Raw genomic sequence first — 26,436 nt, 5'->3', positions numbered from 1 at the left:
CATTTACAATACAATGGCAAGAGCCATCCTGGTTATGCCAATCACACAGTACAGAGACTATTCTCACAATTTCTCTGCACACCTTAACCCAAATTAATAAAATGTTCTCCAAGCCTCCTAAAATATTAATTCTGTAGCCTTTGGTACTTTACAACACCTGTGGGTGAAATGGCTCAGTGGCTCCTCACTGTGATGAACATGGGGATGCATATGTCTTTGCATACAAGCGTTTTTTATTCTTTTGGGTAGGTACCCAGTAGAGAGATTGCTGGATCACGCAATATTTCTATTTGTAAATTTTTGAGGAATCACCATACTGTCTTTCATAGTGGCTATATCAATTTACATTCTCATCAGAAGTGAATGAGGAGTCCTTTTTCTCCATAACCTCTCCAACTTTTGTTATTACCTGTCTTGTTGATAATAGGCAATCTAACAAATGACAAGTGGTATCTCATTGTAGTTTTGATTTGATTTCTCTGATAGTTAACAAAGCTCAACCTCTTTTCATGTATCTATTTGTTGTTTGCATGTCTTCATGAGAGTCCTTGGATTTTTTTTGCATGTCTGTATTCATATATACTCAGTCTTCTTCTCCTGAATTGATAAAAAGTCAAGACTGATGACAACTCATTGGAAAGTTCATGGTAGAAGGTTGACATTCATTACATATATTACGGGTAACTAAAGTAAACACTGGCTACAATATCCAACAGAACCAAAGCAAGAAAAGGGGGTTAAGCAAAATCAAGTTTTAAAAAAATGTGTGTGCTTAGGTTAAAATAGATGAAATAAAGTTAAGTTTGCAAGCACTCATTAGGTTGGGGGCAATGGGCATAGAATCTTTTTTATGCCATCCACAATCAATGGGTTTATCATAATGAGACTTGTTTAGCAACATTTGATGTTTATTTTCAACTGGCTTCTGTAATACTTGTGAGATTAAAAAAAAATCAAACTGGAGGTCAAAAACGATTCTTTTATCTTTATTTTAAAAGGATAGTCGATCTTTAATATATGTTAATAGATAACAGTTCTTTAGCCTGTTTCAGCTATTTCCCAGAAGTATATACAAGTGCTGACTGGCAAGGCTACCTCTTCTCCACAGATAGGTGAATTATAGTAGCTTCATGCAATTCCAGGTCTTCCCATGATCTGCCAAGAGGGACTTGCTGTGGCACTGCTACGTAGATGTGAAAACAGACTCTTTTCACTTAGATCTTAAAATTTGTAGACTTTTTCTTTAATCTCCTGATAACTAATAGTCTCAAAATGCAGGACAATATTGGTTAATACCATGAAGGTTGCATCCTTTTCTTGCCACTATACTCAATATTGGGGGCTTTATGTGATCACTACTTTGAATTCCTGGATGTAGGCCAATCTTAAATATGCTGAACTAAATTTTTCTAGGTCTCTGTATTTGTCTGGTTATTAGATTTTTCAGTTTAACCTTGGGCAGTCAGCTGCTTCCCAGGAGTATCAGCTTGTCTGATTTTCTACAATATTAATTAGTACTGTGGCAATGACAAATGACCAAATCCAAAATAAACCAGCTTAAGCAAAATTAAAGGAGAAACAGTGGTCTCTATAGTTTCCCTCACCCACCCCAACCTTCCTAGTCTTCACTTTTCTCTGTAGTGTTATGTTGGTACCCTGCAGATAGGCCTTCTCTGCTTTGAGGGACAGTGAGCACTGCCAGCAACAAGCTCAAGTCTACATACTTAGGACCCTAGGAGAAAACACAAGGGAAATTTCTCCTAATCAGAACCTGAAAATCAATCCAATAAGGAAGAGTAGCTCTTAGGTTATATGCTTATATGTGGGCCATTAACTGGGTTTAAAAAGCCTGAGTCATGTGCATATCCTTTGTGGTCAACAAGAAAGGACAAGGCTGATATCAGAAAAGGAAACTGAGAAAACTTTTCAGACAAATTTAAAGCTTTATAATTGGCTTTCCCAGGACTTTTAAATTGCATTATTGAATAACCACCCTTAGAGTTAGCCCTCTTCTCACCTCAGTTTAGGAGGCAGGGCATAATGTATCAATTTGCTGCTGCGGGCTAACTCCATGAGCAGAGGGCTGTATTTTAGAGTGTCACTAAAATCAATTACACTGATCATCATAATACCTGGGCTCCAGCACCAGTGTATTAAAAACTATTGTGAGATTGATAGTCTCTTAAAATATTTGTGACTGAGTTTTCTTACCTTTAAAATGGGGATAATGAAGGTACTACACTATAGGGTTAATCTGAGTAATAAATATATATTGATCTCTTAGATTGGTGCCTGGCATATATTAAAAAGAATGTAAATATTGGTAATAATAATAATAATAATAACTTTTCCCATAAGCAGCCTGAGGTGACCTCTGAAAATGGTTTGCTAGTAACTAGATCCAGAAAAACCCACAAAATCATGCAAATTAAGGAGGTTCAAATCTTCCTGTTCACTTTATGAAAACTAGTGATATTGTCTACCCTAGACCATCAAGGGTATACATATCTGAAAAGCTACCAAGTATCTAAAGAATGTCAGTTTACTGAAGCAATGTGTGGCATTCTGTCCTTATAATGGTGGAGTTGGTAGGTATGTCCAGGCCAAACAGTGGGGTTAGACAAAGTGAAAGTGACCCAGAAAGTGCTGAAATTTTGACGCACATGTTTAAAAATGCAAAGACTATGATGAAATGAAGTGTTTTGATGTAAATTTTCTGGTCATTGAGCAAAGTCAGGTGAACAAAGCTCCCAAGTTGCACTGCTGAATTCACAGAACTCATGGACAGAAGGACCTGCACATGAGCTCCCCTGGCCACATGTAGAGGATTCTTACTGAAGAAGAGCAGATTATTTTTTAACCAAAGAGGAACTTGCACAGAAGAAAAAGATATCTTAGAAGAAACTAAAGAAACAAAAAGCCTAGAAGTAAATTCAGGATAAAATAAATGTTAATAAAAGTAAAAGCAGAATAATAATAATAATAAAATAATGTTTAGGACTCAATTTTCATAGGTATAAATCTGAGATAACTGTAGATGAAGGATTCACACTCAAATGCTTATGTGGCCTAGATATATAAAAAATTATTTTAACAGAATATGAGAAAATGGGAGTACATGAGGCAAGTAAATATAAGGTTATGTTCCTCCTTTGCAGGTAGGTAGAACTTTTCTTTCTTTCTTTCTTTCTTTCTTTCTTTCTTTCTTTCTTTCTTTCTTTCTTTCTTTCTTCTTTCTCTGTTTCTTTCTTTTTAAGACAGAGAGAATGACAGACAGGAACAGAAGGGCAGGAAAGGAGAGAGATGAGAAGCATCAAGTCTTCGTTGTGGCACCTTAGTTGCTCATTGATTGCTTTTTCATATCTGCCCTGAATGAGGGGCTACAGCAGAGCAAGTGACCCCTTGCTCAAACTGGTGACTTTTGGGCTCAAGCCAGCGACCATGGAGTCATGTTGGTGAGCCTGCACTCAAGCCGGCGAACTCGGGGTTTTGAACCTGGGTCTTCTGTTTCCCAATCTATCCACTGCACCACCACCTCATCAGGCAAAGTGATTTTGTTTAAGTCAGGAAATATGTATCAATTAAACTTTAAGCAAGACCTTGCAATTATATTTGTTATCAATTAATAAAGACAATGAAAATAAAAAAACTTTTTGTAATTATGAAAGTGAAAAAAAATGACATTTAAGGCAAACTTTAAAAATGAAGGAAGGAAGGAAGAAAATAAGGGAGCTAAATGAAATTATTTATGTTGAAGACCCCAGATATGAAGCCTGTTTTCAGTTAATTAGTCACCATTTCATTTCATATTTTCAGTTTAAATATTCAAGATCCATATTTTTTTACTCAAAAGACTCACATTTATTATTCCCAATATAAGGGAATTTGGCATTAGGTACTGCAAATTTTGTTTTTTAACAATCAAATGTGTCAGTACATTTATTAAGATTATTGAGAATATAACATAAACTACAATGAGATACTATTTCATATCTATTCAAATGATTAATATTAAAACTACTGACAACATCAAATTTGGTAAAGTTGTAGAATGTCTGAAATTTTAATACATTGCTGGTTAATGTTTAAAGTGAATTAACTACTTTTCTATTTTTTATTTTTTTAAATTAACCATATATCTAGCTTATGGCCTAGTAATTCCGGTCCAACTTATTTACCCAAGAGATATATAAATATATTTCCATAAGAATCTTATACAAAAAAGCCCAAAGCAGTTTTTTTTTCATATTGGCCCCAAACTCTGAATAATCCAAAGATCCATTTCCTAGTAAACAAATAGATAAATGCACATATGCTTACAATGGAATCTTATTTAGTAATAAACAAAAAAATGATGCATTTTTTAATATATACAACAACCTGAGTGAATGTCAAAAACATTATGTTACATGAAAAAAGTCATTCATACACACATACATTATATATATAGACACACACATATAACATATATAGCATATTTCTGTTACATGAAGTCAAGAACAGACAAAACACATTTGTGATGCTAGAAATTAGAAAAGTTGTTACCGAGGAGTATGGAGATTGATTGAAAGAGGATTCAGGTGAACTTTCTGGAATGATGAGAATGTTCTTTTGCTTGGCTGCAGTGATTGTGTTACAGGTGTACATATTTAGCAAATTACCAGAGGACAGGAGATATGGGGGAGGGAGAGAGGGAGGAAATGGAGAAGGGCATAACTCTCAGCTACATAGTTCTCAACCTTGTTTTCTTAGTCATTTTCAACTTCACTGTCATGAGAGAGATGGTTTATTGGTTAAGATCATACTTGGCTTCAGAATTACTAGCGATTTGGTTTTAGTGAACCTCTCTATACCTACTTTCAGTTGTGGAACTAGTAACTATCTCCTACTGTTGTTAGCTCAAAGTAACAATGTATTTTAAATATTGAACAAAAATCCAGAAGATTTCTGAACATAAAAAAGTAACATAATCATTACCAAAAATAAAATTCTGTATATTGACATATTGCCTTTATTACCATCACTAAGCATATATTATGTGTCTACTATTGGTTTTTATGACTTCAAGGAAAAAAAGAGAAGAGGGAAGTTTTTCTAGTTTTATGAGACTTACCACCTAATGGTGAAAGTTAAACATTTAAACATTCACACAAATCACAAGATTAGTTATTGTAGAGGAAAAAGATGGCAGTGGAGTAGGCGGATGCACAGACTCCCAGCTCTCACCACCAAACTGGAATACAAATCAATTTAGGAAAAATCAGCAGAAAAACCAACTCTGAACTGCAAGAACAGAAACTACTGCTCACAGCCACTTGCCTGGCAACCAGGGAGCGAGGTGCGTTGAAAAGACCAGCTTATCTCCCAAGTGGAAAGGACAGGGAGAGGGATAGACTGTGAGGGACTAAGGAAAGCAGAAAACAAAATAAAGAAGCTGACTCATCCGTACTGGAGGTGGCCATAGCTGTGGGAGGGACTGAACCTTTCACAAAACACAGCTGAAGTGCTTCTGGATCAGAGATCTCCGGACATCTCTCCAGCTCCGATCAGCGCAACAAGACACAGCTGAAAACAAAAAGTGGGGAGGAGGGGCAGTAACTCAGGTCTCCATGGAGATCTGAGATACACCTCCCCCTACTGAAGCTGAGAAAACACCCTGCCCCCAGTGAGATTAGCTGGCTAAAGAGGCCTTCAGAGTCTCAGGTTACACCCATCGCATTCCGGATACAGTTTCAACGAAGCCCCCTCCTGAGATCAGTAAACAAGACTATCACCTGTTAAGAACAAACAAATCAAGACTTCAAAGCTGCCCAAATCCGAAAGTGGATTACAGATAACAGCTGATACCAACCCAAGAAGACCTAGAAATAACACAACTGAAAACTGGAGGCAGACAACACCAAGCCTAGACTCAACCAACTCTACAAATAAAACAGCCAAAAAAGAGGATGAGAAGACAAAGGAGTGCAATCCAAATGAAACCACAAGAGACACCTTCGAGAGATGAACTGAGTGATATGGAAATAATCAAACTTCTAGATGCGGAGTTCAAAATAATAATTGTAAGGATGCTTAGGGATCTTAGAACAACAATGGATGGTCAGTATGAAAATCTAAATAAAGAAATAGCAAGTATAAAAAAGAATCAGTTGGAGATGACAAATACAATATCAGAAATAAAGACCACAATGGAAGGAATTAAAAACAGGATAGATAGAGCAGAGGATCGAATCAGCGAGTTAGAGGACAACTGGAATGAAGGCATGAAAACAGAGAAGAAAAGAGAAAAGAGGCTCAAAAAGTCAGAGGAAACTCTTAGAGAGCTCTGTGACAACATGAAGAGAAATAACATCTGCATCATAGGGGTTCCTGAAGAAGAAGAAAAAGAACAAGGGATAGAGATTTTGTTCAATCATATCATAGCTGAAAACTTCCCTAAATTAATGCAAGAGAAACTCTCACAAATCCAAGAAGCACAGAGAACTCCATTAAAGAGAAACCCAAAGAAACCTACACCAAGACACATCATAATTAAAATACCAAAGCTAAGTGATAAAGAGAAAATATTAAAAGCTGCAAGAGAAAAAAAAGTTATCACCTACAAAGGAGCCCCCATAAGGATGGCATCCGATTTCTCAACAGAAACACTTGAGGCCAGAAGGGAATGGCAAGAAATATTCAAAGTATTGCAGAACAAGAACCTACAACCAAGACTACTTTATCCAGCAAGGCTATCGTTTAAAATCGAAGGAGAAATAAAAAGCTTCCCAGACAAAAAAACAACTCAAGGAATTCATTACAACCAAACCAATGCTGCAGGAATGTTAAGGGGCCTGTTGTAAACAGATCAAAGTGGGAAAAGAATATAACAAAAAAAAGAATACACCTTTAAAGAAGAAAATGGCAATAAACAACTACATATCAATAATAACCTTAAATGTAAATGGATTAAATGATCCGATCAAAAGACATAGGGTAGCTGCGTGATAAGAAAACAGGACCCATACATATGTTGTCTACAAGAGACACACCTTAGAACAAAAGACACACATTGATTGAAGGTTAAAGGATGGAAAAAAACGTTTCATGCAAACTGAGATGAAAAAAAAGCTGGGGTAGCAATACTTATATCAGACAAATTGGACTTTAAAACAAAGGATATAGTAAGAGATAAAGAAGGCCACTACATAATGATAAAGGGAGTAATCCAACAGGAAGATATAATTATTATAAATATCTATGCACCTAATATAGGAGCACCTAAATATATAAAGCAGACTTTGATGGATTTAAAGGGCGAGATCAACAGCAATACTATAATAGTAGGGGATTTCAATACCCCACTAACATCACTAGCTAGATCCTCAAGAAAGAAAATTAACAAAGAAACAGCAGACTTATTGGAAACACTAGATCAACTCGATTTAATAGATATCTTCAGAACCTTTCACCCTAAAGCAGCATAATATACATTTTTTTCAAGTGCTTATGATACATTCTCTAGGATAGACCACATGTTAGGGCACAAAAGTGCTCTCAACAAATTTAAGAAGACTGAAATCATATCAAGCACTTTCTCCGATCACAACGGCATGAAACTAGAAATGAATCACAACAGAAAAGCTCAAAAATTTTCAAACACATGAAAATTAAATAGCAGGCTGTTACATAATGAATAGATTAAGAATGAGATCAAAGAAGAAATAAAAAAAATCCTAGAAACTAATGACAATGAGCATACAACAACTCAAAATTTATGGGACACAGTGAAAGCAGTGCTGAGTGGGAAGTTCATAGAACTACAGGCACACTTTCAGAAGCTAGAAAAAGCTCAATAAAACAACTTAACCCTGCATCTAAAAGAATTAGAAAAAGAACAGGAAGTAAAGCCCAAATGTAGTAGAAGGAAGGAAATAATAAAGGTCAGAGCAGAAATAAATGACATAGAGGCTAAAGAAACAATACAGAAGATCAATGAAACTAGGAGCTGGTTCTTTGAAAAGGTAAACAAGATTGATGAACCTTTAACTAGACTCACCAAGAAAAAGAGACAGAGGACTCAAATAAATAAAATTAGAAATGAGAGAGGAGAAATAACAACTGACACAACAGAAATACAAAATATTGTAAGAAAATACTATGAAGAACTGTATGCCAAAAAACTAGATAACCTAGATGAAATGGACAAATTCCTTGAAACATACAACCTTCCAAAAATCAATCTGGAAGAATCAGAAAACCTAAACAGACCAATTACAACAAAGGAGATTGAAACAGTTATCAAAAAACTCCCAACAAAGAAAAGTCCAGGGCCCGATGGCTTCACAACGGAATTCTACCAAATATTTAAAGAAGAACTAACTCCTATCCTTCTCAAACTATTTCAAAAAATTCAAGAGGAAGGAAGACTTCCAAGCTCCTTTTATGAGGCGAGCATAATTCTGATTCCAAAACCAGGCAAAGACAACACAAAGAAGGAAAATTTTAGGCCAATATCTCTGATGAATATAGATGCTAAAATCTTCAACAAAATATTAGCAAACCGGATCCAACAATATATGGAAAAAATCATACACCATGATCAAGTGGGATTTATTCTGGGGAGGCAAGGATGGTACAATATTTGTAAATCAATCAATGTGATTCATCACATAAACAAAAAGAAGGAGAAAAACTATATGATAATTTCAATAGATGCAGAAAAAGCATTTGATAAAATCCAACACCCATTCATGATCAAAACTCTCAGCAAAGTGGGAATACAGGGAACATACCTCAACATGATAAAAGCCATCTATGAGAAACTCACAGCCAACATCATACTTAATGGTCAAAAAATAAAAGCAATACCCTTAAGATCAGGAACAAGGCAGGGGTGCCCCCTTTCACCACTCTTATTTAACATGGTCCTGGAAGTCCTAGCCACAGAAATCAGACAAGAAGAAGAAATAAAAGGAATTCAAGTTGGAAAAGAAGAAGTAAAACTATCATTATTTGCAGATGATATGATATTGTATATAAAAAACCCTAAAGTCTCAGTCAAAAAGCTACTGGACCTGATAAATAAATTCAGCAAAGTGGCAGGATATAAAATCAATACTCAGAAATCAGAAGCATTTTTATACACCAACAATGAACAGTCAGAAAGAGAAATTAAGGAAACAATCCCCTTCACAATTACAACCAAAAAAATAAAGTACCTAGGAATAAACTTAACCAAGGAGACTAAAGACTTGTACTTGGAAAATTACAAAACATTGATAAAAGAAATCAAGGAAGATACAAACAAGTGGAAGCATATACCGTGCTCATGGTTAGGAAGAATAAACATCATTAAAATGTCTATTTTACCTAAAGCAATCTATAAATTCAATGCAATACCAATTAAAATACCAATGACATACTTCAAAGATATAGACCACATATTCCAAAAATTTATATGGAACCAAAAGAGAATACGAATAGCCTCAGCAATCTTAAAAAAGAAGAATAAAGTGGGAGGTATCACACTTCCTGATATCAAGTTATACTACAAGGTCATTGTACTCAAAACAGCCTGGTACTGGCCTAAGAACAGGCAGATAGATCAATGGAACAGAACAGAGAACCCAGAAATAAACCCACAGTTCTATGGACAACTGATATTTGACAAAGGAGGCAAGAAAATACAATAGAGTAAAGACAGCCTCTTTAACAAATGGTGTTGGGAAAATTGGACAGCTACCTGCAAAAAAATGAAACTAGATCACCAGCTTACACCACTCACAAAAATAAACTCAAAATGGATAAAAGACTTGAATGTAGGCCGTGAAACCATAAGCTTCTTAGAAGAAAACATAGGCAGTAAGCTCTTCGATATCTCTCGGAGCAATATATTTGATGATTTATCTCCATGGGAAAGTGAAATAAAAGACAGGATAAACAAATGGGACTATATCAAACTAAAAAGCTTTAGCACAGCTAAAGACAACAAGAACAGAATAAAAAGACAAACTACACAATGGGAGAACATATTTGACAATATGTCTGATAAGGGGTTAGTAACCAAAATTTATAAAGAACTCGTAAATCTCAACACCAGGAAGACAAACAATCCAATCCAAAAATGGGCAAAAGAGATGAATAGACACTTCTCCAAAGAGGACATACAGATGGCCAATAGGCATATGAAAAAATGCTCAACATCACTAATCATTAGAGAAATGCAAATTAAAACCACAGTGAGATATCACCTCACACCAGTCAGAATGGCGCTTATCAACAAAACAACACAGAGTAAGTGCTGGCGAGGATGTGGAGAAAAGGGAACCCTCCTGCACTGCTGGTGGGAATGCAGACTGGTGCAGCCACTGTGGAAAACAGTATGGAGATTCCTCAAAAATCTGAAAATCGAACTGCCTTTTGACCCAGCTATCCCACTCTTAGGAATATACCCCAAGGACACCATAGAATGGCTCAAAAAGGAGAAATGCACCCCCATGTTTGTGGCAGCATTGTTCACAATAGCGAAGATCTGGAAACAGCCCGAGTGTCTATCAGACGACGAGTGGATTAAAAAGCTTTGGTACATATATACTATGGAGTACTACTCAGCCATAAGAAATGATGACATCGGATCATTTACAATAACATGGATGGACCTTGATAACATTATACGGAGTGAAATAAGTAAATCAGAAAAAAAACTAAGATCTATATGAATCCATACATAGAAGGGACATAAAAATGAGACTCAGAGACATGAACAAGAATGTAATGGCAACAGGGGTGGGGGTGGGGGGATGGGGTGAAGAAGGAGAGAGGGGTTGGGGGAGGGGAGGGGCACAAAGAAAACCAGATAGAAGGTGACAGAAGACAATTTAACTTTGGGGGAGGGGTATACAGCACAATCAAATGTCAAAATAATCTAGAGATGTTTTCTCTCAACATATGTACCCTGATTTATCAGTGTCACTGCATTAAATTTAATAAATAAATTTAAAAAAAAGATTAGTTATTGTAAAAACATATCCTGTATATGAGGTTAAAATATAAAGTATTGCAAAATATGAGTTTAGACTTATCTTAAATTTATACTTTCTGTTAAAGCACCATAATTTAGAACAAAAATATACTTATAAATGTTAAATTTTTTATTGTTACATAAATGAAAGATTTATACATTTTAATCGTTGTCTACTTTCATAAAAATTATCATGTAGTCTAAATATTTTATTCAATGATAGAAGAAACTAAAGAGCAATAAAACTGAGTTGTTTTATTAACTAAGTCAATAGCAGAACAAGAACCAAAATCTAATTCGGCTAACTCCCAGTTACTATTGTTTAGCTAAATTTTGCAGAAATGCAGGAACTAAAAAGCTAGTAGTGTGGAGATGAGTTAAATTGTAGAAGAGTGGAGTTTTGTTTTAGATCACTGGAGGGAGACACATGATTAAGATAAAAGAATAACTACTATCTTCTCTACAATCAGGTGTTACCTTAATTTTAAACCTAAAAATACATGAACCAAAAAATCATGTTGCTAATATCTTGAGCTGGATTTTCTTCTACTATGTTCACAAAATCACAATTTGTTGTCACTGAACTTGGAAATAATACATCATTAATTACACCCTCTAACTTGTTTCAGGAGGCTATGCATAGAGTCCACACTTCCATAAAAGTTCAATTTCTTCAATTGTACCCTGAATATCTGGCTTTCTTTCTTTTTCAAAGACTTTGTTTACCCCCACTTTCTTAAAAAATTTTATCATCATTTTCTCTATCTTATTCCTAAACATGTCCAGCATCACATAAATATTTATCTTTTAAAAAAGACTTTCCTTGAACTTAGATATTTTTCCAGCTTCTGCTGTCTTTTGTAGCTCCTTTCAACAGTAAACTTTCTCAAAAAGGTTTTATCCACCATTCTGATTTTTCCTCTGTCTTTTTTAACCCTTCCTCAGTCTGATTTTTACTTTTTTGCCTGCTTTGCCATTACCTATGTCAGGGTTATTAATGACCTATAGCATTGGTTAGAGTGTCTACACTCTATATTCAATGTTCACTCTTATATACTCAATATACTAGGTGTCTTAATGGAATCCAATGTTACTTGCTGACCTTACTTGATATGCTTTACTTATTGTGGCAGACTGTGCTATCCAAAGATGAATGCACAATAAAGTAACAATGAAGGATGGCATTTATGTTTCTTCCATTCCTTCCATCGAGAGATGAGGTCTATGGTTCCTCCCCTTGAACTTCAGTGGATCTTTGTAGATTGTTAACTAGTAAATGTGGTGGCTGTAATGTTTCATGGCTCGTGAAGGTAGATGATAAAAAGTGATGTGGCTCTTCTGACATACAACTTAGGAACTCTGACCTGATATGTTCAATTACTCTGAAGCCATTATTTTGAAGTGATTACATGGAGATACCATATAATAATAGAGAAAGATGCTCTAGCAACCTCAGCCTTTATAGATCCTAGTTGTGAGTTTCTACAGCAGGGGTAGTCAACCATTTTATACCTACTGCTCACTTTTGTATCTCTGTTAGTAGTAAAATTTTCTAACTGCCCACTGGTTCCACAGTAATGGTGATTTATAAAGTAGGGAAGTAACTTTATCTATAAAATTTATAAAGCAGAGTTACAGCAAATTAAAGCATATAATAGTAATTACTTACCAAGTACTTTATGTCAGATTTTTGCTAAGTTTAGCATAATAAATCTTTATAAAACAACTTACTGTAGTTAAATTTATCTTTTTATTTATACTTTGGTTGCTCTGCTACCGCCCACCATTAAAACTGAAATGCCCACAAGTGGGCAATAGGGACCAGGTGACTACCACTGCTCTACAGTATGAATAAGGAAACAAGTTTTCACATAAGCTTAGCTTGTTGCCCCAAACTGTACCAGCTGATAGCTGGTAACATGGAGTAAAGCCCTGTTCACATTAGTGATTCATAGGGGAAAAAAAACAACAGAAGTTTAAGTTTGGGAGTGTTTTTATTACACAATCATAACAGCAAAACTTGTTTGACTTCTACAATAATAAGCATTTTGCATTTTCTCCACTTTCACTAGTTGCTCTTTCAAATTCTTTTTCACTGGCTCCTATTTACATAATCAGCATTGTAAAATTAGAGTTTTCCAAGATTTGGAATGTACATTTATTTTATGTACACTGTCTAAATTGCTTTATGCTCATGGCATTTTTAAGTAGATAACCACTTTTCTCACACCACATTGCCCTTCTATCTTTGATGTCTCCTCTAGATTTTCTAAATTCTAGGCATATATATGAAATGACATATTTTACATTGACACTTGGATATTTAATAAGGGATCAAACTTAACACATACAAAGTTTTTTTCCTTGTGAAAAAGAACAAAAAGCTTTTGTATTCCTAATGTTCTTTACCTCAGAAAATAGAATTGAAAGTCACACAATTTCTTCAGCATAAAATATAGTAGTAAATATTGATTCATTTTGTCAATGGCTTTATTTTCTATTTTCACTGATTATACTTCTGCAGTGTATCTTCAAACTTTTCATCATCTCTACTTCTTCTTTCTAATGAAAGCTGCCATTACATCTTCCCTAAAGTATGGAAACAATCCCTTTAGTAGTCTCCTTATTCCAGTTTTACTACACATTAGTCTACCTTCCTCATGACAGAGTCATCTCTTTCCAACAAAATCAAATTGCATTACTAATCTGACTCAAAGTGGTTCAAAGTGGTCTTGAGCACTTTTATGGGCAAACACAAATTTTATTCTCCAAAAATGGCTTCTACATTCTGATCTAATGTTACTTCATATTTCTACTACTTAAAGGTGGGAATATAATATGTGTCCCTTCCCTTTAAACCTGGATGGCACTATGATTTCAGTGGAGTGACACTATAAATAATAAAATTAGATAAAACCATTACTGGTCTAACACTTGCCTTTGAACCCACTTTCCATGATCGAATAAGCCCTGGTAGCCTGTGGAGAAGTCCATATGGACAGGAACTGACACCCCTAGCCTCAGTTAAGTTTCCAATCAAATATCAGTATTATTTTGCCAGCCATTTGGTGGAGCCATCCTGACATCTGGAACAGAGATAGGCCAACTATACCAAACCTTGTTGAGACTGCAGAATTAAGAGCAAAGAAAATTGTTCTTGATGTTTTAAGTCACTAAATTTGGGGAAAGTTTTATTTTTAAATACATTAATATAAAACTAATATTTAAGAGTAGGATGTTGCTGTAAAAATCCTAAGATTATCTGAAGTAATGTAGAAGATATATAAATTTCCTATCAACTCAATGTTCAAGCTAAGGATATTTTTAGGTACAATATTTTAAATGTCATCTGGGTATTTTTCATTGCCTATGATATAATGTGAAAAGAGAGGAATGAGCTAAAAATAAACTCTTAAAAACAAAGAATCAATAATTTTCTTCATCCCAACAGAATCTGTATCTCTTCCCAAATCTCTGCAAGTAGCAAATGATGCTGAAATTAAGGTCTGGCTTAAAGGAGAAGACCAAATGTATAGTAAAATTTACATTAAGATCACAAATCTGAGATGGTTCCTCATAGAAATATTCAAATAGGCAAAAGTCTTTCTAAAAATCAGAATGGTATAATTTTCAGTACTCTCCATTATATTATAATGCTTATAATTTTCTCAAGGATATTATCCCACAGCAGTGTCATGATAAAGGAAGAAAATAACTTAACCTGGAAAAAGATTTGTGGTTACAGATTTTGTCCAGTGATGTGGATTATAAATCAATACACAGAAAACCCACCAAAATGCCAAAGGAACTGTATTTTTTTTGTAATAAAAGGAAAAAGAATATTACAACATTAGAAAGGCCCTGAAACCTCAAACTTTTAGAAGCAGGAAATAGGCTTATGAAACTTTAAGAAAAAGAAGATTGACTTGCTGAAAGACTAAGAGTTTACTGAGTTGAGCCAAAAGCCATGGGAAATAACTTCCATGGAGTAGAACTGAACTTTAACCAAGGAACTAACAACATGTATCTGACTGGATATTAGAATTGATATAGCCCTGACCGGTTGGCTCAGTGGTAGAGTGTCGGCCTGGCGTGCAGAAGTCCCGGGTTCGATTCCCGGCCAGGACACACAGGAGAAGCGCCCATCTGCTTCTCCACCCCTCCCCCTCTCCTTCCTCTCTGTCTCTCTCTTCCCCTCCCGCAGTGAGGCTCCATTGGAGCAAAGATGGCCTGGGCGCTGGGGATGGCTCCTTGGCCTCTGCCCCAGGCGCTAGAGTGGCTCTGGTCTCGACAGAGCGACGCCCCGGAGGGGCAGAGCATCGCCCCCTGGTGGGCAGAGCGTCGCCCCCTGGTGGGCATGCGGATCCCGATCGGGCGCATGCGGGAGTCTGTCTGACTGTCTCTCCCCGTTTCCAGCTTCAGAAAAATACAAAAAAAAAAAAAAAAAGAATTGATATATACTAGTGACTACTGTTCCTTTTTTCTTTCATTTTAAATGGAAGTTTCAATAGCAGATATTCAATGCCCATTATGCCATTTTATTTGGAATATGTAAGACCTAGAAAAGTGATCTCTTTAGGTTAGATGTGTCGCATGTCATCTTTGTAAGGAATAGTGCTCAAAGAGCTATATATGACTAACTGCACATAAGGAGTATCACCTACACATAGATCTGATTTAGATCATTAGATTCTTAACTTTGAGCTAATAACAATTGTAAAATATGACTTCAGTTTTGGGAAAAGTAATGAATGTATTTTTCATGTGAGAAGCATACAATTATTGAAGCCCGAAGACAAACTGTGGCAGATAGTCTTTTTTTCAAAGATAGTTTCAACAACCTCCAATTTCAAATTTTTCTTTTTACAATAAGACTTTGATATTACTCCCCAAAAGGTTAATTTTCTTCCCTTAAATCTGGGCATACTGTGACAACGAATGATATATAACTTTTGGGATAAGGCTACAAAATTTGATACATCTTTCTAGTTTATTTAGAATGTTTGCTTCTAAAACCTTTATGTCTGTATAATCCTAAGAGATCGGTGTGGAAAAGGCCATGTGAAAAAGAACCTAGTTCCTGCCTTACAGTCTTGACTGAGCTACAATGTAATTGCCAGCACCAACATGGCAGTCATGTGAGTAAGCCATGTAGAACTTTCCATCCCCAGTAGAACTTTCAGCTGATGCTGCATAGAATATTGCATATTTGTGAGCAAAATTAATGTTGTAGTTTAAGCCATTAAGTTTTAGAGTGGTTTGTTACATAGAGTACACAACTCATACAACATTGAACATAGAATAAAATTAAACACCTACTCTGTCTTATAAGCCCTGAATTATCTAGTTTTTACCTATTTCTCAACTTCATTTTATACTATTCACTGTGCTCCCTTTGTTCCAATCACACTGACTTTTTTCCTATTTTATATAGTCTAATTTGTGCCTTTAGACTTTGTCATTATCACTGCCCTGATAAAAATATTATTTTATTTGATCTTGTAATTCAGGTTCAGTATATGAATTTCTAACAACTTCAGTTCATTTACCACTTTATTTTTATTATAGTATACTATCAATCATCTTTCTATCATCTATCTGTCTATTATCTATCATTTATTTACTATCTACCTTCCTATCATCTACTGTCATCTATCTATCTATCTATCTATCTATCTATCTATCTATCTATCTATCTATCATCTATATCTATCTATAATCTAGCTAGCTAGCTATTTTTCTTCTATCTTATCTTTTCCATGCTAGAGTAAGCCCTAGGAGAACAGGGACATTGTACTTTTTGTTTCCTACTCTACCTTCATTATCTTGGAATATAGAAGGTATTCCATAAATATTTGTTGAACTAATGAACCATGAAATATTATACAATAGAAAAAATAAAAATCTAAGATTTAATACATTTTTTCTAGGAAGACAATGAGTTTTATTAAATTCATTAAACTGACTGGAAAACTGTTCAGTGTATTGATATTGTGAAAAAAAAAGTTGATTTTTATAACATTTGTATCATCTCTATAAGTATCAATATTTCCATATCAAACAATAAATATATAAAAATCAAATTTTCAGATAAAATGACATATTTAGCTACTTGATTTTTTCTATTGATACAAATATTACTTCCTTCAAGATGAAAAATATAACTCTAAAATTTTCTTTTCTTTTTAAGATTTTTAAAAAGATTTTATTCATTTTAGAGAGGAGAGAGAGAGAGAGAAGGGGAGTGGAGCAGGAAGCATCAACTCCCATGTTTCTTGACCAGGAAAGCCCAAGTTTCAAACTGGCAACGTCAGCATACTTAGGTTGACACTATATCCACTATACCACCACAAGTCAGGCAAAATTTTCCTTTGTAATATTATATTTGGAGTTTAGTGTTAAATTATTTTATAATTATTTTCCACAGAGGAAACATGTTCAAGTAATAATCAACTAATGAAAAGACTCCATTTCCAGGAATTTGGGATATGAATCTTTGGCATAATAATGATTCATTCTTTCACCTAACCAATGTGTGAAATAGAAAAATGATTTAAATTTATTTAGTTGGAGTTTACATTTTTGCAGTCCAGAACCTGGGTAACTGAGTACGTACATAGATATAGTTAGAATAATCCTTCTCGCCAATAATTAGTCACCTTTCCAGAATCCCAATATAAGTAAGATGAATTGCCCTAGTCTTTTTTTTTTCTCTAGGGAGGAACAGTAAGCTGAAGTCTCATTAGCATCTAATTCTGAAAGAATTAGAGGATCTATTTATATTATAACCTAATATTTGCAGCTTTCCTCAATGTTCCTTGGGATTTTCTTAGATATATTCTTAATGTGAGAGGTACACAAGGTTTTTCAGATTTGAGAAATATGAAGAGGAGGTCATGGCCTTAGGCCCTCAGACAATCTTCTACTCTGATCTACATCTTGTTCTGAACAGCCTTTATTATTGGCTCTTGCACAAGAATCTCTAGGGATTAGTAGTTGTAGACTCTAATTAGTTATTTCCTCTTGCCGATTTTCTTACTTTTTTGATAAGAGTAAGAGATTGAACCTTCAATAGATTTTACAATTCTGTCTTATTCAATTAGCAAAATCATAATGTAATTCCACTTAAGTACAAACACAGCAACAGCAATCATTACTTAATTCTAATTCTTAACTCACTATAAATAAGTCAGCCTGTGCTTTTGCTAATTTCCAATGCACATAAATAACAACATATTGAGTTTATCACAGTGCCTAACTCTCCTTGATAAGCAAAAAGATTATATTTACCTGTGCTTTTCAGTTTCACTAGATGCTCCATTAATTTTCATACTGTTCCCTTAAGCTATTATGTACTTTCCTTTTCCCCATCACCTGCTTTCTGCTATTGCTTCCTGATCATTTTCTTTAGACTCCTGCTTGCCTTTGTTTCTCTATTATTGACATCTCCTTTAGTGGCCTCGCTTCCTTCATTTTTCTTAATTTCAGATAATCTTGTAGCATCTTTCATCATTCACATACATTATTTGCCTTATGCCATACTATATTTGTAAAATACATAAAAAATTGGTAGTATTTTTATTTTATAGATGGTGAAACTAAATTATAGAAGATAAATAATTCACCAGAGGCCATGATTTGTGAGCCTTGTAGTGGGTTGAATGGGAAGAATGTAGTGGTAAAATTCCAGAACAAAGAAGTTAGAGAAATCTGAGATGAGTGATAGAGACCTAAGAGGGAATTAACTGGTTCAGGGCATAAAATGACCTAAAGGACAGCAGAGGTAAAAAGAGAAAAATATATTACAATTGATTATTTCTTTGCTCTGATAACTTCAAAGTACATATAGATTTGAAACCTTTATCATTTCATTGCATGGGATGGACCAAACAAACAAACAAACAAACTCAAACTCACAAAATATCTATCTCTCCTTGAAACATCAAAAATTCACTAAATTTTTAAAATGTTGAGAGGAACAATAATGTGAACATCTTAGTTTTATATCAGTTATTGCCATTTTTCTATCCAAATACATTTCATAAACTCAATTTAATATATTATTTATCTGAGCTACCTAACATGACATTGTTTAGCTGATACATTCTATTCATTATAATATTAATCATACATATTTTATTAGTCTAAGACTATATATTTATTATACTTTCTTTATTTGGCAAGAAGGAGTTCTATGAAGACCACAGTTTCTAGTATTAGTACCTGCATGGCAATATCAACAGTAGACTTAGAGATGCTATTACTTTACTTTCTCAAAATTTATCAACTTTCCCTAGTGCTCTCTGTTAGCCTCAAGGTTGGGTCTCTGTACAATCTTTTCTTCTTTCTTGTTTACAGGGCCAATGTGAACAGCTGCAGAGTTTGTACGTGAGACAAATCCAAAGGATTTCTCGGGCATTCCAAACTGTACAACCTGGAAATATCTATCTAACTGCACTGCATCAGTTCCATGTAACAGTTTCTATTATGGCCCTCAGCAGAATGTACTCTAATTACTACAAAGAGAAAGCAACTTATACTTACAAACAGAAGATGTATTTGATGGATACCTACAATGAGGCAAGCTGTGTTATAAATGCTGGTAACTTAGCTTCTAGTATGGGGAGGAACAAATATGACAATGACTGCAGTCAAGTTGATGGGGGGATGGATAGAGGTGGTGAGGAAAGTAAAAATTAGAACATATGTTCAAGGTTACTCTGATTACCCTTTACTCTGACTGGTAATCACTGAAGGATTGGATATGAAATTTAAAAAATTGAAAAAGATGAAATTATATTGCAATGTTTTTAACCTGAGCAGCTAGATAAATAGGGGAGCCATTTTTTTTCACACAAAAAAATTGGAAATTGAGACAGAAAATAATAGAAAGCAAGAGATTATGTATGGAGTGTTGAGTTGAGGTGCCCAAAGACATCCAGTTAGAGATTATTCTGTTTTATATTGGGTCACATAAACTAATCTGGAATTATATTTCCAAGATTCCTTTCCCTAAATAGTTCTAGATAGGTCATAAGAGACATTTTGCATTTGGTTTGAAAGGCAAAAATGAAGCAGCAGCCATATCCCTTTTATTCCTAGAAGCGTAATGCAGGAGATGAGGTTTGTCTGAGGTACACATATGTGATCACTTTTCTGACTCACCTTGCTTGGGTGAGACAGCATGCAACTCTCACAAATTGTAGTATTAAAAAAAAGAAGGAGGCCCTGGCCGGTTGGCTCAGTGGTAGAGCGTCGACCTGGCGTGCAGAAGTCCCGGGTTTGATTCCCGGCCAGGGCACACAGGAGAGGCGCCCATCTGCTTCTCCGTCCCTCCACCTCTCCTTCCTCACTGTCTCTCTCTTCTCCTCCCACAGCCGAGGCTCCATTGGAGCAAAAGATGGCCCGGACGCTGGGGATGGCTCCTTGGCCTCTGCCCCAGGCGCTAGAGTGGCTCTGGTCGTGACAGTGCTATGCCCCGGATGGGCAGAGCATCGCCCCCTGGTGGGTGTGCCGGGTGTATCCTGGTCGGGCGCATGCGGGAGTCTGTCTGACTGCATCCCCGTTTCCAGCTTCAGAAAAATACAAAAAAAAAAAAAGGTGAGAGAGCACAAGTATTTAGCACTAGTGACATATTTTTTACTGTTTGCATTATAATGGATAAATTCATAGTGAAAGCAAAACATATCACTTAATAATGGGACAAGGAATTTATCAATTAAATCAGAAAAGGATAACAAACACTTTTGCATAAAGCTTCCATAGGTCCTGGAGCCTGGTAGGTGCTGGAAGTGACTTTAAGAGGCTACAGAGTAAGATCTGGTGTAATTTTGCTGGGCCAGTTAAAAATAGCCTTAGGCCAGACACATGCCATCCATCAGATTTAAGTGGCTCACTCAGCACCTGCTTCCTGTACCCTGTCTTCTGTTACTCCGTGTGCTTTCCCAGATATTGACGGGTGCTTGGCCCTGGCTTCTCGGTGGAATGGTGATCTCTGTCCAGGGAAAAGGTAATGATCTCTGGAATAAGATATGCAAGCTAGGCATGTATTTATCATCTCAGGATTGAGCTTCCATTACTAATAATAGCTATCTTGAACAGGAATCCTCATTCTGTGCCAAGGTTTTGCAAAACACGTTCCAGATTTTATCTCACTTAATCCTGGCAATATTGGTATAAGGCACGGTCTAGTATCATCCCCATTTTCTATTTTAATAAATTTATTTGTAAGAAAAAAATTAAGAACATTTTTAAGTTCTTATGGTAAATGGCAGAATAACAAGGACTAGTTTCTTTCCACCTGCCTCTCATGACTGGCCTGACTGACTATATTAAATTGCTGTCATGGGTCAGGGAGGAACTAATGAGAAGCTTCTTTCTTATGGAGATTTCTGAGAGTGCGCGCCTGCTTACCTTGAAATTGAACTTTGATATGGACCCTAGAATCTTTGACATCTTGAAGGAAAAGGTAGACTTTGCAATAACTCTCATGATGTTTCAAAGGAAATAACAAGATTCTGTTTTGAAATAGAGATAACAGATATACCTTTCAGACAGATTCTTTTATTCTTGAAATATCACTTGAATGAACCATGTAACTAAATAAACAAAAAGCTGACTCCACTACCAGAAAAGCTATTTAAAACTCTTTATTATAAGCAGTAGAAATGTTTTGTATGATAATAGAAATATGGTCACTGTAGTACACTCTGCAGAGTGTTAATGGAACGTGACCTGACTGTTCTAAAAAAACAACAGCTTATCCTGTAGAGAATTCTGAGTGCTTGCTGATGGAAAATTAGAAGCCAAATATCAAAAGGCAAAGGAGATGTTTTCCTAAGAGTTTTTCTGGGACCCTGAGTACAAGCAGTGGTAAACTCAGCAACAAAAGTGGAAAGCTGTAGGACCAAAGCAACAATAGCTGGAACAAAAGGGCGAAAAGGGCAATCCACCTGGAAGACGTAATCATCAAAGGTCGTATGTACTGAAAACATATAGCCACAAATAATTTAAGCAAAACTACTAGAACTAACATTTCATAAAATAATAGACTTTTAAAAATTCCAGTAGAGAACAGCAAATTTTTATCCAAAATATTTATGCAATTTAGTAAAAATAAAATGCAAATAAAATGTATATATGTCATGTTAATAGAAAACAATACAAAAAAATAGTTTAAAAGCAAAAATAGCCAAAATTAGTCTTTTAGAAACAAAAATAAATACATTTTATTTTTTTATTTAGAAATTAAATTTAATGAGGTGACATTGATCAATAAGAGTACATAGGTTTCAAGCAAATGTTTTTATAGTATTTGAATGGTGATTTTGTTGTGTGTCCATCACCCAAATCAAATTATTTTCTGTCACTGTATATTTGTTCCTATTTTTCTTTATTATTTGTGTTATAAATGAGAAGTTAAAAGGAAATTATACACAATTTAGAAACAAAACTTACTACATATCAAGTTGTGTATCAAAATCATCTTCAGAAGAAATTTTATAGTAATAAATGCAGTTTTTAGCAAGCCTGACAATAAAGGAATTTGTATTCACCTCAAAAGCTAGCAAAATAACAAAATATCCCCTAAAAATGTTAAGAACTAAAACCAGAATAATTTATGGTCAATATATTAAGTAAAACTGGATCTAAGCAACTTCTTGTTCCTCTGTTAAGCAATACTGAGAAAAGCAGAAATAAGTAGTTACTTGATTGAGGAAAAGTAGGCAAGTCTGTAAACCAACTAAAATAGCTCATTAAGTATGATCAATGGCTTGTTGATCAAGACTCATTTTAAAACACTCAGTTCATGATGAATCAATGCAAAGCTATTCTTTATTTATTTAGTTATTACCAGTTTCTCTTCTGGCAAGACCCACTTTAAACTCATTCAGTCCAGGCACTTAAACCTAATAAACATGTCTTTTTCTCTCTGTCCTCCGACCTTCCCTTTCTAAGACTCTGCACTAATCCTCTATCATGGTGGTATTCTTTACTGCCTTAAGACTAAAGCTTTGGCTGATGGATGGTATTTCTGGAGGAATTTTAGCAACTTAGTCATCTGAAGGAAAAGAAAAAAAACAATGTATATACAAATTATTTAAATAATGGAGAAGTGACAGAAATATTTAAAGAAATACATGTAGATACCCTCTAAGAGCTGACGCTTATTCTTTTTCCCCGCATTTTCCCATTGAAGATGAGCTAGAATTTCTGATCTCTTCTAAGCAGTTTTAAAAGAAAAGGTAAAAATGGTAAATGTACAGTGGCAAAAACACCTACCTTAATAAAATAATGAGGGTTAACATCACCAGTGATGCTATGAGGACATCATTACCCCATATATGATGTGATGAGAATGATACTTCTTTCTGTGGTGTTCTTCCGAAGATTCCATGACAGCAATCTACTTTTAGCAAAGTAACAGACACATATTTGAGGGCAGTCAACCAATACCTGCCCTGTGCACCTTAAGACCTCAGGATTTTTAAGGTCCTGGATATCAGTAGAGACTGAAAAAGTGATCACAGATAGAAGACACTAGAAATGTGGGACAACAGTATGTAATGGGTTAGCCTGGTTTGAATCCTGGCACAGGAAGAGGCCAGTAAAGGAAAATTGACGAAAGACAAATAAATCTGGAGTTTAGTTGTAGCAACATTCAAAAAACAGTTTTGAAGCTAAAAGCAAAAAAACCAGAAAGCTAATAAATGAAAGAGAAACACAGCTGATAATTCCGATTAAAAACAAAGAGAAAAAATTAATCAGTATGTAAAAAGGGACATAACCAAAAATTCAGAGTCGATTTAAAATTTAGAAATTTCATTCTACATATTTGAAAATTTAAATAAAATATTTTTTTTCTTAAAAAGTAATTATAAAAAACCAGAACGTGGAGCTCTGGCTGGTTGGCTCAGCGGTAGAGCGTCGGCCTAGCGTGTGGAGGACCCGGGTTCGATTCTCGGCCAGGGCACACAGGAGAAGCGCCCATTTGCTTCTCCACCCCTCTGCCGCACCTTCCTCTCTGTCTCTCTCTTCCCCTCCCGCAGCCAAGGCTCCATTGGAGCAAAGATGGCCTGGGCGCTGGGGATGGCTCTGTGGCCTCTGCCTCAGGCTCTAGAGTGGCTCTGGTCACAACATGGTGACGCCCAGGATGGGCAGAGCATTGCCCCCTGGTGGGCGTGCCGGGTGGATCCCGGTCGGGCGCATTTGGGAGTCTGTCTGACTGTCTCTCCCTGTTTCCAGCTTCAGAAAAATGCAAAAAAAAAAACAAAACAAACAAACAAAAAAACAAACCAGAACTTAATCAACTATATTGTAAAGGCTACACAAGAAATATAAACCTTTCCTATGAACTATTTTTAGAACTAGTTGAGTACCAACATGCTTTTTTGTGTATGACACTCAGTAAAACAATGTTAGCAAGAAATATATAGTTTTAAAAATCTACAAAATATGTAGAAATTTTCTAAACATGAAATACTTCATATTTTTGTGAAAAATACAAACATTTGTTTAAAAACTAAAATAAAACATGTGAAAATGTAAGAATACTGACCTGTACATCTAATATAACTCTAATCACAATCATAAAAATTTAACATGGAAATTATTTAGTTATTTTCAAGGTTTATCTGAAAGAGTGACTGTAAGGAAAACCATAAATATGTTGAAAGGTTGGAAATAAATTAATCAAAGTGGTGGAGGTCTCTGGCAGAAAGCAAATATGCTCCACACTTCTATTCATTGAAACAATATAGGGCCTATAAATACACAAGAGGTATACAATTTGCATAAAGATGCTAGGAATACTCTGGGGAGAAAAATGTTGATGCAAGTTCCTGGTCTCTAATATTTGAGATTTAGAATTGAAAAAGAGAGACTCACATGGCCCCAAACAACTTCTGTATAGTAGAGATCACCAGAGGCCATAAAAGGGAACTCATCAGGAGAAATTTGACATTATCTCCAAACCCTTAGTGTGTTTACTAGTTGGGGCTAGTTTAATTATATGTGTGAATGAAACAGGAAGATCCTTTGGATCCAGTCAAGTTGACACTGTGGTTATGGTACTGGTCAGGGTTCTCCAGAGAAACAATACCAACAGACAATTTAGCATAGAAATTAGTTAGCAATTTCCAAAGTTTAACTGAAAGTGAATGTGTGAGGAAAATCATGATTATGCTCTAATGTTGGAAGCACACTCATACACACACACACACACACACACACACACACTATGTGTATTCCAAGATACCTTTAAAGAATGTTTAAAAAATTAACATTAAATGGATTTAATGATGATGTTATTTTGCACAAACTAACTCAGTGCCTACACCATAAAAATGGCACTAATGTATAGTACTTGGTGTTACACAGAGTCTTTTGAGTTTGGCCCATGGATCCTACAGCACCCCATGTGATGACTCATTTCTCCCTCTATTTTTCTCCATTCACAATACCATAACACCTCTGTTGGAACAGAGAAGGTTAGCATTATTTGGAATTGACTTCTTAGCTAAGCATAACATAAACAGAAAAAAGCATATAATTGGTGTTCTAAAACTACTTCTATTCTTTTCTCATTTTCTCAGGTCCATTATTCTCTCATGATGCCAACTCATTTTCAAACTTACATGCAATGTAGACACTGCAATCCCCTGGCAGTCCTTGTATTATACAGGTATATGTATATATAACTAACATAAAGAGGAAAATTAAATTATTTTCATTAAGAACTTGCAATTATCAGAAGATATTTACACACTTTTATTTTGTTTAAAAAACACCAACCCACAGCAAAAGTGAAAACAACTTAAAGGAAGGAAAGTTCAAGGTTTTCATCAATTATTCCTACAGTTAAAAAAAAAATAACAGATGTTATAATGCTACTTAATACTGTAGCAGCTTAAATTACAGACATCTAAAACTGGAGTGGGTAGTCTAAAATAAGTTCTCTATTTCAACAGAACGCACTGTTTTATAAGCAACTTGACAGATTTAATAAAATAAACACATTGGCAGTCAATTCTTCATAATACAGAATTATGAAAGAATTGAGCAGAACATGAAAGATATGTTTTCTGTACTGAAAATGGTCATAACCTATCAAAAATAAAAAAAACAAAAGTTACTACATCAAATAGTTATGTAGTATATAGGGTTTCAAGTCTGTTTATAAACAAGTGGTAAAAAATAAATATTTTTAAAATTCTGAAGAAGTTTGATTAATTAGAGAAAATTATATGATAAAAGGTACAGGAATTTGCTCTCATAAAGATTCTTATAATAATGGACTATAGTAAAATTCTGACTACTATAACACCAAATCCATGTAAGAAAATAAAAACTGGCCAAATTATTATATTTAATCAAAAAATCAGATTTCAAATTTTAACTTCACTGAGACATTTTTGATGCTTGCTTAACACTTT

The sequence above is a fragment of the Saccopteryx bilineata genome, chromosome 8, assembly GCF_036850765.1.
Source record: "Saccopteryx bilineata isolate mSacBil1 chromosome 8, mSacBil1_pri_phased_curated, whole genome shotgun sequence".
NCBI classification, from domain to species: Eukaryota; Metazoa; Chordata; class Mammalia; order Chiroptera; family Emballonuridae; genus Saccopteryx; species Saccopteryx bilineata.
Note: the sequence above shows the minus strand (reverse complement) of the source record.